This window comes from Chiloscyllium punctatum, chromosome 5 (assembly GCF_047496795.1).
Source record: "Chiloscyllium punctatum isolate Juve2018m chromosome 5, sChiPun1.3, whole genome shotgun sequence".
NCBI lineage: Eukaryota > Metazoa > Chordata > Chondrichthyes > Orectolobiformes > Hemiscylliidae > Chiloscyllium > Chiloscyllium punctatum.
In genome coordinates, this window is record NC_092743.1 from 12,127,441 (window position 1) to 12,144,186 (window position 16,746).

Below are 16,746 nucleotides of genomic sequence, written 5' to 3' on the forward strand. Positions count from 1 at the left end.
AGAAGAGTGCTGGAATATTCCCCTCTTGCCTGGATGAGTGCAGCTCCAACAACCGTCAAGAACCTTGACACATTCAAGACAAATCATCATATTTGATGGGCACCAGATCCATAAACATTCACTCCCTCCATTACCAAATGTGCAGTTGCAGCAGTGTGCACCACTGACAAGATGCAGAAATTCACCCAGGCTCCTTAGACTACATCTTCCATGTCCCACACAGCCTAGAAGGACAGGGGCCAGCAGATACATGGGAACACCCACCACCTGCAGGTTTCCCTCCAATCCACTCATCATCCTGACTTGGAAATATATCAATATTGTTGGTTTAAAATCCTGGAATTTCCTTTCTAACAACGTTGCACATCTACCGACAGCACAGGAAATGTAGCCAGTTCAAGAAGACAGCTCACCATCACTTCATCAAGGGCAACTAATGATGGATAGCCAGTATCCCATCGGTGAATATAAACAAAAAAAACCCATCAAATCACATGGGTCGATCTCTGAACAGAATTAATATTATCTCCATTCCTCAATTCAGGACACCCTAAGGCATAATGTTGTGGGTTGCTTCAAAAAGAAATTAAGAAGGCAAAGAAGGGCCTTAAAATATCTTTGGTAGATAGCTTAAGGAAAATAAGGTACAATATGTTTATTATGAACAAGTGGATTACCTTAGTGATGCCTTAGTGATATTGTCACTGGACTGTGAATCCAGGGACCCAGGTAATATTCTGGGGATCTGGTTTCAAATCCAGCCAAGGCAAAGAATGGAATTTGAATTCAATAAATACCTGAAATTAAGAGTCTAATGATGGCCATGGAACCACTGCTGATTGTCAGAAAAATCCATCTGGTTCACTAATGTCCTTTAGAGAAGGAAACTGCCATCCTTACCTGGTCTGGTCTACATGTCACTCTAGACCCACAGCAATGTGGTTGACTCTCAACTACCCTCTGGGTAATTAGGGATGGGCAATAAAATACTGACCTAATCAGTGATGCTCTCATCCCATAAATACATTTTAAAGACTGACCATGACAGAGGGCAAAATTGCAAAAGAAAGTGTATGGTCTATTAAGTTTGAGATCTGATTGGTCCATTATTGTCATCAGCTCAGGTCATGATAACAGTTCATGAAGTAGTTCTGAAGTGCTATGTTGCAATGTGGAAAATGCAACATGTAATTCAGGATGAGTTAGATCTCTTATAAGTAGCACAGTGGTTAGCACTGTTGCCTCACGGCGCCAGAGACCTGGGTTCAATTCCCACCTCAGGCGACCATCTGTGTGGAGTTTGCACACTCTCTCTGTGTCTGCGTGGGTTTCCTCTGGGTGCTCCGGTATCCTCCCACAGTCCAAACCTGTGCAGGTCAGGTGAATTGGCCATGCTAAATTGCCCGTAATGTGAGGTGTAGGGGAATGGGTCTGGGTGGGTTGCACTTCGGCGGGTTGGTGTGGACTTGTTGGGCTGAAGGGACTGTTAGCTAATCTAATCTAATGCCACTTTGACGGAGTGATGAACTGTCAGATGCGCCATCTTTCAACTAAGTTTTCAATCATAGTCCTGTTTTCCTGATGGATAAGATGGGAAAATGTGAGGATTGCAGCTGCTGGAGGTCAGAGTCGAGTGTGTAGTGCTGGAAAAGCACAGCAGGTCAAGCAACATCTGAGGAGCTGGAGAATCGACGTTTCAAGCATTCATGATGAAGGGCTAATGCCCAAAGCATTGATTCTCCTGCTCCTCGGATGTTGCCTGACAGGCTGTGCTTTTCCAGCACCACACTCTCGACTCTGATGGAAGAGATGCCATGGCACTAATTTTCAGAACTGTCGAGGTGATCTCTCCAGTGTCTTGGCCAATTTGTATCCAGTAATCAATATCAGAAATACAGGCTAGCTTGTACTGCTGTTTGTTAGATCTTCCTGTGCGAAAACAGCTGAGTTCTCTAAAATACAACAGATGCTAACATGTCAAAAGCAAACAGTTGCTTGGCAGTAAACAACTGGATTCGCGCTGAAAGGAGAGACAAGTTCTGAGGCTTTTCATCTTGCCCTCATCAGGATAAATGCAAGAAAGCCAAATTTCACACAATCGCAACAATTTATTCAATAGGAAAATAGGGTGCTAATTGTTTTCTCATGGCAATGACTTTGACAAGTACAGTCAAGTTACCACCCAATTAGAACTCTTGCGTCTTGGGTGGCACGGTGGCTCAGTTTAGCACAGCTACCTTACAGCGCCAGGGACCTGGGTTCAATTCCAGCTTCAGGCAATTGTCTGTGTGGAGTTTGCATATTCTTCCCGATGTGCTGATTTCCAGCACCTGCAGTCCTCACTTTCTCCTAGTTGATTTTAACCGACTGCGAATCCTCTTGCAAGGATGCCTTCCTTGAAGAAGCTCTCTTCCTCCAAGGAAGAAGGGCTCATGCCCGAAACGTCGATTCTCCTGCTCCTTGGATGCTGCCTGTCCTGCTGCGCTTTTCCAGCAACACATTTTTCAGCTCTGATCTCCAGCATCTGCAGTCTTCACTTTCTCCTATATTCTCCCCGTGTCTGTGTGGGTTTCGTCTGGGTGCTCTGGTTTCCTTCCACAGTCCAAAGATGTGCAGGTCAGGTGAATTGGCCATGCTAAATTGCACATAGTGTTCAGGGATGTGTATGTTAGGTGCATTAGTCAGGGGTAAATGTAGGGTAGAGGGAATGGGTCTGGGTGGGTTACTCTTCAGAGGGTCGGTGTGGACTTGTTGGGCTGAAGGGCCTGTTTCCACTCTGTAGGGATTCTTCTGTTGAAGTATAAGTTATCATGATTATTTAAAATCTGATATTCAGGTATTTAAAATGTAACTCAGACCCCAGTGAGTTTCCACCCCTTTCGTCTGATGAGACAAATAGCTTTGGCAACATGTTCCTCTTTACTTCAAAACTATTTAATTTGTCATAATATTTCATAGGAAAACCCTGAATTTGTGTCTCCCCTTTCAGGGAATCTCCCTCTTCCCACTTGTGGAGCTCTTCCTGAACTTACATTGCCTCCTTCTCTAAAACACAATAAATTCAAAAACTGTGGAGGTGCCAGTTTTGGACTGGGGTGGGCAAGGTCAAAAGTCACAGGACACCAGGTTATAGTCCAACTGGTTTATTTGAAATCGCAAGCTTTTGGAACGGATTTTAAATAAACCTGTTGGACTATAACCTGGTGTTGTGTGACTTCTGACTCAGTCTCAAACAGACTTTCCACACATCTGGTGGGTAATAATTTTCATTTGCACTGTTTTAAGATGACAGCACATTTGTTTACATAGTTTTGTTTCCAGAAAGCAAATAAATAACGTACTAGGAAATATAATTGAGTAGATCATTCCCTTGTGTTGTGGCTGTTTGGAAGATGACTTCCACCGTTCCTACCAGGGAGATCTTTAGAGCTTTTCTTAATATGCAACATAGTTTTTCACCGAATGAGTTTTCCACTTGGTTTGGGGTGATGTATAAGTATGCAATAAGTATATACCTGTGTGTGCGTGTGTGTGTGTCTGTGTGCGTGTGTGTGTGTCTGTGTCTGTGTGTGTGTCTGTGTGTGTGTGTGTGTATGTGTATGTGTGTCTGTGTGTGTGTATGTGTATGCGTGTGTGTGTGTGTGTGTGCGTATCTGTGTGTGTGTATGTGTGTCTGTGTGTATGTGTGTCTGTGTGTGTGAGTGTGTGTGTGTGTGTCTGTGTGTATGTGTATGTGTGTGTGTCTGTGTGTATGTGCGTATCTGTGTGTGTGTCTGTGTGTGTGTCTGTGTGTGTGTCTGTGTGTGTGTGTGTGAACTCTTCCTGTTATAAACTGAGAGGATTTGCCAGTGGGAATTGCAAACAGATTGCTTACACTGTCTGGAGAAATGTGCAATTTCCCTGTTGACTGATGGCCATGGAAGAAAATGGCACATCTGCTTTACATTGCTTGAAGTGACACCAGAAGCTGCTCTAAACCGCGCTTTCTCCATGTTGCTTTTACAAAAACGGCTTTTCATTTTAAGGACTGGATGTGGCACTTAAGACAGATGGACCAGGCAGAAGCTATTTCATCCATTAAGCCTGTTCCACACTGCTCAATGAGGTCATTTCTTGTTGGTAACCTCACTTTCTATCCCCACGTTTGCTTCATATCACTTAACATAGACAATACTTGCACTCTCGCTCTTAATGAATTGGCATTGGAGTGATCTTCAAATGAGTTGAGGGCTTTTTGTGTCCATCCTTTGATGCAGTGACATGCTCACCTCAAAGACCCTCGAAGTTAGAAAAATGTTTCCCCATCTCCCCTCTCATCTTTCCATCTGGAGCAACTTGTGATTAGGTCACAGAACTGCTCCTCACTGGGTATAAATACTGCAATGTGGGTGGAGTCAGTGAGGAATTTGAAAGCAGAAGCATGTATAAGGGTTAGTTTTTCTCTGATTTAACAGTAAGATTGGAACCTGGTACATCCCTGATGACAACACATATCAAAAATTACCAACCCCCACCGCACCCTGCCCCAGTTTACCCCACCCCAGTTTAAACTGATTAATGGATTTAGCATCAATACCTATTTATGGAAGACAGCATCAAATTTCTATCATCTGTTGTGTGTAGAATATGTCCTAATTTTGCTGCTGAAAGGTTCTGCCCTATTGCTCAGAGGATGCTCCTTAGTCCTAGACTCCAAACCAGCTTCTCTCTAACATTTTCTGTTAATTCAATTTAACGCCGTGAAAGTTTTGATCAACTCAGCACTTCCAAATTTCATGAATAGAACAACAATTTGTGTGATCTCGCACACAATGGTGTCCAAGTATTATACCTCCTCCAAAGTCAATATATCCTTTTAGAATTATTCATCATTCCTCTAACCAGGGCTTTGTATAGTTCTACCCAATTGTATTCTAGTCCTCTGCAAGTTAAAAACCTTTTTGCTTATTTCTTTCAAGTTCTGTTATCTCAGCTTGGAGTTCCCTCGGGGTGGTGTACCTTAGTCCAACCATCTTCAGCTGCTACATCAATGTCCTTGATGGACTACTCACTGACACCACTCTGACCCAGTAAAAAGGTCAGCTAGCAGATCATATTCCCGAAAGGAGGCCATTTCACAACTACAACACTGTGATTCAAAAAGTGTGGTGCTGGAAAAGCACAGGCGGTCAGGCAGCATTGGAAGAGAGTCGACGTTTCGAGCATAAGCTCTTCATCACATTCCCGATGAAGGGCTTGTGCTCAAAACGTCGACTGTCCTGCTCCTCGGATGGGGCCTGACTGCCTGCGCTTTTCCAGCACCACACTTTTTGACTCTCATCTCCAGCATTTGCAGTCCTCACTTTCTCCAAGTCTAGTTTGAGTACAGGAAGGTGGGAGGAAGGGATTTGGATACTTGGCTTTGGTGGACAGGTGGAGAGGGACAAAGGGGGTGGTGTGGAATTGTGGGAGTGGGATTCACCCCCAGATGATCAAAGGGTACGCTCAAATGATGTGCTAGATCACTCTTCAGTCTTTGGCCCAAAGCTGGTAGTGTATAACATTAAGGTGAAAGGTGAGAGGTTGAGAGGGGACTTGAGGAAGTGTTGTTTCACCCAGAAGGTAGTGGGGGGTCTGGAATGCATGGCCTGGGGGATAATTGAGGCAAGAAAGCTCACAACCTTTACAAAGTATTTGGATGAGCGCTTGGAATGTCATAGTCAAAGCATGCAGTGCTGGAAAAGTACAGCAGGTCAAGCAGCATCTGGGGAGCAGGAGGATCAATGTTTCAGGCATAAGCCCTTCATCAGGAATGTGGAGGGGGAAAGGGGCTGAGAGATAAATGGTGGGATGGGGGAGTTGTGGCGGGGTGGAAGGTAGCTGGGAAGGTCATAAGTGGATGCAGGTGTGAGGGTGGAGCAGATTGGTGGGAAGGAAGATGGGCAGGTCAAGAGGGTGTTTCCAAGTTGGAGTATTGGACCTGGATGGTGTGGGGGTGGGGGTGGGAGATTTGAAAACTGTCATAACATTCAGGGCGATGGGCCAAGTTCTGGTTTAGGGGAATAGTGTACATAGGTCGGTGCAAATTCAATAGGGCTGAGGAGCGTCTTCTGTCTTGACTCTATGATGATCCTGTGAAATGTCTCCTGCGATGATATCAATGTTCTAAGATTCCAGGGTTTCGTGGTCAGTATTAGGGGTCAATCAGTGGACACATAAAGGTACGTTTGTACATGCAAGTTCCCATGAACTTATTGTCCATGGATCAAAATTTCATCAAACTGCAAATAGAATTGTCAAGTTCTGGCCCACTCTGCCACATATATCACGAAGTGGGCAGAAAGTGAAACAAAAGATTATTTCACACAAAAGATACTGGACTCTTTTCATGTGTTGCTATTTCCATCAGCTGCTTTATTGGCAGCAGACTCAGTGCGAACAGGGAATAACGGGAACAAAGTTGGGGTCAAGATGTTCTGAGAAGCCGTCCTTTTTGTATTTCAGTGAGAAGGACGTTGGGGAAGTGGGAGGGATTGACATGTTGAAATTCCAAGCACATATCAGCTCAAAATCTGAATAGTTTTGGAACCGCGTTTCACATTCCCAAAGTTACCGAGACAAGTAAAAATCAGCAGAGCTCTCCTTCAAATGTGAATTCTATTTTCTTCTATTCCAGCAAACTCAGGCCTGAATGCAATTGGTCAGGGACCAAAAAGAACGTGGAAATTTACTATCAGACAGGATACAAGCCCTGCCTTCCTGCCACTTAAAATATCGGTGTATATTTTTGATAAATATGTCAACCTGCCAAAGTGATATGCAGAGAACATTTTCGTAAATCACCACTTGGTATTACAATTGGTATTTTGACCCACTGTTGCTCGGTCAAAATCTTGGAATTCAATTCCTCACAGCTTACTGACACCACTTGGACTGCAACAGTTCTTGAACGTTACTCACTACCATCTTCTCAAGAACACTAAGATCTAGGAAATAAATGGCCACTTCCCTTGAATGATTAAGAAGAAAAAAGATTGCTTGGGGGGGAAAACAATTGCCATGGAAGCTTCGTGTGTGTTGCACTCATCAGGACACAATTGCAAGAATACCAAATATGACAATGAATCAGCATCCTCTTTGCATGCCATTGAAATTGTTATTTCTTTTTGAGGTTTGGCATTTCTGTAATTTTCTACTGAGGTGTCTGAGGTAAGACGTTTTGACAACACATCTCTTTACTCAGATAACTTTTTATACAATTTTCTGTACGTTCTCCAAAGTTTCCACATTCTTCATGTAATGTGGTGATCAGAATTGAACACAATAAACTAAATGCGGCCGAACCAAGGTCTTATAAAACTTATAAACCAATGTCTTACTTTATCTTCCAGATCTTGAGCTAAACAGGACACTTTGCAAGAATACCCACAGACTTTCCCCTTGAATTGGTATGCTTGCAAATTGGATTAGTAGTGCTGGAAGAGCACAGCAGTTCAGGCAGCATCCAACGAGCAGCGAAATCGACGTTTCGGGCAAAAGCCCTTTTGCCCGAAACGTCGATTTCACTGCTCGTTGGATGCGGCCTGAACTGCTGTGCTCTTCCAGCACCACTAATCCAGTATTTGGTTTTCAGCATCTGCAGTCATTGTTTTTACCTTTATGCTTGCAAATTGACCTGGTATGGAAGGTGCTAGCTATGAAGAGAGGTTGAGTAGGTTAGGTTTATTTTCATTAGAAAAAAGGAGATTGAGGGGGGACCTGATTGAGGTTTACAAAATCATGAAGGGTATAGACACGGTGGATAGAGATAAGCTTTTTCCCAGGGTGAAGGATTCAATAACGAGAGGTCATGCTTTCAAGTTGAGAGGTGGAAAGTTTAAGGGGGATACACATGGCAAGTACTTCACACAGAGGGTGGTGAGTGTTTGGAATGCGTTGCAGCAGAGGTGGTAGAGGCAGGCACAGTAGATTCATTTAAGATGCTTCTGGACAGATGCATGAGTAGATGGGGAGCAGAGGGATACAGATGCTTAGGAATTGGGCGACAGGTTTGGACATTGGATTTGGATCGGCTCAGGCTTGGAGGGCCGAAGGGCCTGTTCCTGGCCTGTAAATTTTCTTTGATCTTCTTTGTTGTTTGTTCTAGTTTTTAAAAAAATCCATACATGGAAAGTAGCAAGCTATTCAGTATTTATTGCCCATCCCTAATTGCTTAGAAGACAGTTAAGGGTCAGCCTCACTTCTGTGGATCTGGAGTTACATATAGGCCAGACCAGGTACGAACAGCAATTTCGTCTAGTGAACCAGATGATAAAGCAATCAGCAATGGTTTCACTGTCGTTATTAGACTTGTAATGCCAGATATTTTATTAAATTCACAATCCACCATTTTCCACGGCAGGAATAGACCACAGATCCCAAGAGTATTACCTGAATCTCTGGATGAAAAGTCCACTAACAATTCCACAAGGTCATCACCTCTCATGCAACATGGAGTCATCAATAAAATGTGTCCTTTTTGACAGGTGAATGGGCTTCAATCATTAACTATTGTTAATCTACTGGAAGCAGGACTATGTCAACAGTATAGAAGACAATGTCAGACATAATCATAGAACATAGAACATAGAAAAATACAGCACAGTACAGGCCCTTCGGCCCTTGATGTTGCGCCGACCGAAGCCTACCTAACCTACACTAGCCCAATAACCTCCATATGCTTGTCCAATGCCCGCTTAAATGACCATAAAGAGGGAGAGTCCACCACTGCTACTGGCAGGGCATTCCATGAACTCACAACCCACTGAGTAAAGAATCTACCCCTAACATCTGTCCTATACCAACCTTCCCTTAATTTAAAGCTGTGTCCCCTAGTAAAAGCTGACTCCATACGTGGAAAAAGGTTCTCACTGTCAACCCTATCTAAACCCCTAATCATCTTGTACACCTCTATCAAATCACCCCTAAACCTTCTTTTCTCCAATGAGAACAGCCCCAAGTGCCTCAGCCTTTCCTCATACGATCTTCCTACCATACCAGGCAACATCCTGGTAAACCTCCTCTGCACTCGTTCCAGTGACTCCACATCCTTCCTATAGTATGGCGACCAAAACTGTACACAATACTCCAGATAAGGCCGCACCAGAGTCTTATACAACTGCAACATGACCTCAGGACTCCGGAACTCAATTCCTCTACCAATAAAGCCCAGTACGCCATATGCCTTCTTCACCGCACTATTTACCTGGGTGGCAACTTTCAGAGATTTGTGTACATGGACACCAAGATCCCTCTGCTCATCCACACTACCAAGTAGCCTACCATTAGCCCAGTAATCCATCTTCTTATTACTCCTACCAAAGTGAATGACTTCACACTTAGCTACATTGAACTCCATTTGCCACCTTTCTGCCCAGCTCTGCAACTTATCTATATCGTGCTGTAACCTGCCACATCCTTCTTCGCTGTCCACCACTCCACCGACTTTCGTATCATCTGCAAACTTACTCACCCAGCCTTCAAGCCCCTCCTCCAGGTCATTTATAAAAATGACAAACAGCAATGGTCCCAAAACAGATCCTTGTGGAACACCGCTAGTAACTGCGCTCCAAGATGAACCTTTACCATCAACTACTACCCTCTGCCTCCTTCCAGCCAGCCAATTCCTAATCCAAACTTCGAATGCACCCTCAATGCCATACCTCCATAATTTTTGCAGTAGCCTACGATGGGGTACCTTATCGAACGCCTTGCTAAAATCCATATACACCACATCTACTGCTTTACCCTCGTCCACTTCCTTGGTCACCTTCTCAAAGAACTCAATAAGGTTTGTGAGGCATGACCTGCCCTTCACAAAACCATGCTGACTATCCTTGATCACATTATTCCTATCCAGATGTTCATAAATCCTATCCCTTACAATTCTCTCTAAGACTTTGCCCACAACAGAAGTGAGACTCACTGGCCTAAAGTTACTAGGGCTGTCCCTACTCCCCTCCTTGAACAAGGGGACCACATTTGTTATCCTTCAGTCTTCTGGCACTATTCCTGTCGACAACGACATAAAAATCAAGGCCAATGGCTCCGCTATCTCCTCCCTAACTTCCCAGAGGATCCTAGGATAAATGCCATCAGGCCCAGGGGACTTATCTATTTTCACCCTTTCCAGTATTTCCAACACCTCTTCCCTACATACCTCAAAGCTATCCATTCTAATCACTTGTGACTCAATATTCACATCAGCAACAATGTCCTGTTCCTGAGTGAATACTGATGAAAAGTATTGATTTAGTGTCTCTCCAATCTCCTCTGCCTCCACGTACAACTTCCCACTACTATCCTTGACTGGACAGATACCTACCCTAGTCATCCTTTTATTCCTGACATACCTATAGAAAGCCTTAGGGTTTTCCCTAATCCTACCAACCAAGGACTTTTCATGTCCCCTTCTCGCTGCTCTTAGCTCTCTCTTTAGATCCTTCCTGGCTACCTTATAACTCTCAATCGCCCCAACTGTACCTTCACGCCTCATCTTTACATAGGCCGCCCTCTTCCCTTTTACAAGGGATTCTAATTCCTTATTAAACCATGGCTCCCTCACAAGACCCTTTCCTCCCTGCCTGACTGGTACATACTTATCAAGGACACCCAATAGCTGCTCCTTGAACAAGCTCCACATATCATTGGTGTCCTTCCCTTGAAGCCTATTTTTCCAATCCACACATCCTAAGTCATGCCTCACCGCATCATAATTTCCCTGCCCCCAGATATAACTGTTGCCCTGCAGTGCACACTTATCCCTCTCCATCACTAGAGTAAAAGTCACCAAGTTGTGGTCACTGTCCCCGAAGTGCTCACCTACCTCCAAGTCTAACACCTGGCCTGGTTCATTACCGAGAACCAAATCCAGTATGGCCTCACCTCTTGTTGGCCTGTCTACATATTGTGTCAGGAAACCCTCCTACACACATTGGACAAACACCGACCCATCTAACGAACTCGAGACTCGAGCTATAGCTTTCCCAGTCAATATCTGGGAAGTTAAAGTCCCCCATAACAACCACCCTACTACTTTCACTCTTCTCCTGAATCATCCTTGCAATACTTTCCTCTACGTCTCTTGGACTATTAGGAGGCCTGTAGAAAACCCCTAACAGGGTGACCTCACCTTTCCTATTTCTAACCTCAGCCCAAGCTACCTCAGATGGCAAGTCTTCCTCCATCGTCCTTTCCACCACTGTAAGACTATCCTTGACAAGCAATGCCACACCTCCCCCTCTTTTACCCCCACCTCTGACCCTACTAAAACATTTAAACCCTGGAATCTGCAGTAGCCAATCCTGTCCCTGTTCTACCCATGTCTCTGTAATGGCCACAACATCGAAATCCCAGGTACCAACCCATGCTGCAAGTTCACCTACCTTATTTCTTATACTTCTGGCATTGAAGTATACACACTTCAAGCCACCATCCTGTTTACCGGCACCCTCCTTCGAGATCGATGCCTTGTTCCTAACCTCCCTACACTCAAGATCCTGTCCCCTAAAGCTACAGTCCAGGTTCCCATGCCCCTGCAGAGTTAGTTTAAACCCTCCCAAAGAGCACTAGCAAACCTCCCCCCGAGGATACTGGTGCCCCTCAGGTTCAGGTGGAGACCATCCTGTTTATAGAGGTCCCACCTTCCCCAGAAAGAACCCCAGTTGTCCAGAAACTGGAATCCCTCCCTCCTGCACCATCCCTGTAGCCACGCATTTAACTGTTCTCTCTCCCTATTCCTCCACTTTCTATCACGTGGCACGGGTAACAAACCAGAGACAACAACTCTGTTTGTTCTAACTCTGAGCTTCCAACCTAGCTCCCTGAAAGCCTGCCTAACATCCTCACCCGTCTTCCTACCTATGTCGTTGGTGCCAACGTGGACCACGACCTGGGGCTGCTCCCCCTCCCCCTTAAGGACCCGGAAAACACGATTAGAGACATCACGTACCCTTGCACCTGGGAGGCAGCATACCAAACGTGAGTCTCTGTCGCCCCCGCAAAACTGCCTAGCTGTGCCCCTCACTATTGAGTCCCCAATAACTATCGGTCTACCTTTCTCCGCCCTTCCCTTCTGAGCAATGGGGACAGGCTCCGTGCCAGAGGCCTGAACCCCATTACTTACCCCTGGTAAGTCGTCCCCCCCACAAGTATCCAAAACGGTACACTTGTTATTGAGGGGAACGACCGCAGGGGGTCCCTGCACTGGCTGCTTCCTCCCAGTCCCCCTCACTATCACCCATCTGTCTATAACTTTCGGAGTAACTACTTCCCTAAAGCTCTGATCTATGACCACCTCTGCCTCCCGAATGATCCGTAGTTCATCCAACTCCAGCTCCAGTTCCCTAACACGGTCTTGGAGGAGCTGAAGATGGGTGCACTTGCTGCAAGTGTAATCAGCAGGGACGCTAATGGCTTCCCTCACCTCAAACATCTTGCAAGAGGAACATTGCACTGCCTTCGCTGCCATCCCTCTGAAAGGTAAACTTTAAAAAGAAAACTGGATCTAAAGAAACAAACAAGCAAAATGCAGCACTTACCTGCTTACCACAACGGGTCTTATTATTAGGTTAGAGGAGGAGGGCGGGTGGGAGGCTCTACCCCTGTAGTGCCTCGGGTTCCTCTCCTGCACGCTTTTATAAGAAAAAAACCTTCCCAGGTAAGCTAGTGCGACACCAGCTTCCGGGTCCACTAGGCGCTTAAAAAAAAACTTTAAATTTTAACCATTAAAAAAACAATAAATGGGCTATACCGCGACTTAAAATAAACACCACCAGACAGTGGTTACCTGCTCTGCCGAGAGAGTGAGGCCGAAGGCTTGGAGCTGCGCGCTTTTATAGAGAAAAAAAAACCTTCCCAGGTAAGCTAGCGCGACACCAGCTTCCGGGTCCGCTAGGTGCTTAAAAAAAACTTTAAATTTTAACTGTTAAAAAAAACAATAACTAGACTATACCGCAACTTAAAATAAACGCCATCAGACAGCCGTTACCTGCTCCGCCGAGAGAGTGAGCTATCATGGTCACACTGAGTGTGAAAAATAAAGACAAAAACCTTTTCTCAGCCTGACCTCTGTGCGATACAGTGATAAAGACAAACCATCTCTCCTAAGACACAAATTCATCCTGCGTTCCAATGGTACAGGTAAATGTTACGGTTGGAGTGACTTGTAGACTTGATTGGAGATGTGCAATTATCAGGCTAGCTATATTGGGAGCCAGCAAGTATGATTCAGGGTTTACCCAAGATGTTCCAAAAGGTTGACCCAACTGCTGCTCTGAAAAGGCTCTGACATCACCGGATACAAGTTTTTTTTCAAATTATCAGGGAGTTTGTAGATGTAATGAGGAAGTTGCCACTGTGAAGGAGTTAAAAACCAAAGGTCACAGATCTAATACAATAGGCTTTTCATGATAAACTCCATTGCTCTAGACCGGTGAGATTATGGAACTCACCTCTTTGTTTCACACAACCAATGGACGCACACAAAAACCCATAGAATAAGTGATCCAACTGTTATTAAAAAGAGAGAAGTTAACGATCGTAATAGATCAAAGAGGAAAATATATAAACTTGCCAAAGAAGTAACAAACCTTGAGGATTGGGAATAAGTTAGATTTCAAAAGAGGACTCAGAAACTGGAAAAAATAAAACATAAACATCAACTAGTGAGAAACATAAACACAGACTGTAGAAGTTATCTAACAATTTAAAAAAAAGATTTGCAAGACCAAATATGAGCTGATTAAAAGAAAAACAAAAGGATAATTTATAAGAGGCAATGGACAAATATCAGAGACACTAAGCAAATACTTTGTGATATCTTCAAGAGAACAAAGGAACTCGACAGGATGAGGAATGGAAAGTAATTCATATTAACAAGAATAAAACATTACTGGGAATATTAACGATACTGAAAGTGACCACACAAATAATGGATTTGCTAGTTGCATCATCTAAAATTTGATAGAATTTGGAATGATTCTTACAGATTGGAAGGTGGCAAAAGTAAACCCACTAGTTACAAAATGTAGGAGAGAAACAGTAGGGAACGACAGACCTATTAACCTGACATTAGTTATGGAGACAGAGATGTACAGCATGGAAACAGACCTTTTGGTCCAACCTGTCCATGCTGACCAGATACCCAAAATTAATCTAGTCCCATTTTCCACCATTTGGCCCATGTCCCTCTAAACTCTTTCTATTCATATATGCATCCAGATGCCTTTCAAATGTTGTAATTGTACCAGCCTCCACCACTTCCTCTGGCAGCTCATTCCATACACATACCATCCTCTGTGTGAAAAAGTTACCCTTTTACATTTTTCCCCTCTGACCTTAACCCTATGCCTCGAGCTTTGGACTCCCCTATCCTGGGAAAAAGATCTTGCCAGTTTACCTATCCATGCCCCTCATGATGTTATAAACCTCTATAAGGTCATTCTTCAGTCTCTGACTTTCCAGGGAAAGATAGCGTCAGTTAATTCAGCCTCTTCCTATATCTCAAACCCTCCAATCCCAGCAACATCTTTACAAATCTTTTCTGAACACTTTCTTAGTCAAAATGGAACTATGCATGGGAGTTAATGTTTGACAATCCTGGGAGTAATTTGAGGATGCAGAGAAGGTAAAGCGGTTTTGTTCCATACTGCATCTTAGTACTTAGAAGAATAGAAAGTGATTACATTAAGGCATACAAAATTCTTACAAAGCATGACAATGTGGATGGAGAAAATCTTCTTCCTCTGCCTTGGGGAACCAGGATAGAGTCTGAGAAGGAAAGATTTAGGACCAATATGAAAAGAGATTTCTTTGCTCAGTGGGTGGTGAGTCATAGAGTCATAGAGATGTACAGCACGGAAACAACTTCAGTCCAACTCATTCATGTTGACCACATATCCTAACCTAATCTAGTCCCATTTGCCAGCACTTGGCCCATATCCCTCCAAACCCTTCCTATTCATATACCCATCCAGATGCCTTTTAAATGTTGTAATTGTACCAGCCTCCACCACTTCCTCTGGCAGCTCATTCCATACACGTACCACCAAATGTGTGAAAAAGTTGCCCCTTAGGTCTCTTTTATATCTTTCCCCTCTCACCCTAAACTTATGCCCTCTAGTTTTGGACTCCCCCATCCCAGGGAAAATACCTTGTCTATTTATCCTTTCCATGCCCCTCATGATTTTATAAACCTCTATAAAGTCACCCTTCAGCCTTCGATGTACCAGGGTAAACAGTCCCAGTCCACTTAACCTCTCTCTATCACTCAAATCCTCCAACCCTGGCAACATCCTTGTAAATCTTTTCTGAACCCTTTCAAGTTTCACAACATCTTTCCGATAGGAAGGAGACCAGAATTGCATGCAATATTCCAACAGTGGCCTAACCAATGTTCTGTACAGCCGCAACATGACTTCCCAACTCCTGTACTCAATACTCTGACCAATAAAGGAAAGCATGCCAAACGCCTTTTCACTATCCTATCTACCTGCGACTCCACTTTCAAGGAGCTATGAACCTGCACTCCAAGGTCTCTTTGTTCAGCAACACTCCCTAGGACCTTACCATTAAGTGTATAAGTCCTGCTCTGAAATCTGTGAAATCTGTGAAAGCTCAATTATTATGTCCAAAACAAAGAGCAATAGATTTCTAAATATGATAATTAGATAGTATTGGATAATGGTGTTGAAGTAGAATTTCAAGTATGACCTTGTTGAGATGCAGAGCAGTCTCGAGGGGCCAAATGGCGTTCTCCTGCTCTATCCTCCTATGCTACCATTGGAGCAGTTGTGATGAAAATTATCAATACATTTAAAGGGCAGCTAGATAAATAAATGAGGAATACGAGGAAGCAGATGTTCAGACGGTGAGATGAAGAAATGTGGGAGAGTGTGTATGGCTCACAAGCTTCTGTGCAGATCAAGTATATAAACAAAATTCTATAGATGCTGGAAACCCGAAGCACAAACAGAAAACTAGAGAAACACTCAGCAGGTCTGGCATGGACAGCAATAGGTTTCAGGTCAATGATGTTTTGTATGAATTGGAAAAAACCATTAGAAATGAAATAGGCTTTGAACAAGTAAGAGAAGGCAAGGTGGAAAGTCAGTGAAGGTAAGGCTGCAAGGATTATGGATATTCTGACAATCCTCATATCCACTTTCCTGTCTTTTCTCTGTAAGCCTTGATTCCCTGACTGATCAAGAATCAGTCAGCCTTAGATATACAGAAAAACTCTTCCCCCATGACTTTCCCTGTGACTGTAGAATGCCTCCTTCCCTTCAGTCCTTCAGATTCCGAATAATGTGATTGTTAACATCCCAACCAACTGCTTGCGTCTGCTCAAGTATGGTCTTCAAAAATGGCCAAAGAATTATTATTCAGCAACAGCATTCGGCAGGACAGTGATATAATTGTCAAACAATAAACTGGGCCAAAAACAGGCAGGACTTTCCGTAGCACACAATTATAGCAAGGGGCATGAAGAAAGATTTTAACAACAACTTGTTGGTGCATGCGTTAGAGCAGTTTAGTCATCTAGTCCAAAGATATTTCAGGAGATTTGTTGACAGCTCATGGAATATCTAAGCAACAAGTGACAATGCAAACATGTTCCATTGTTTAATAGTAGGGACTGGTGTTGGACTGGAGTGAACAAAGGTCAGAAGTCACACAACATTAGGTTGTACTCCAACAGATTGATTTGAAATCACAAGCATTTGCAGA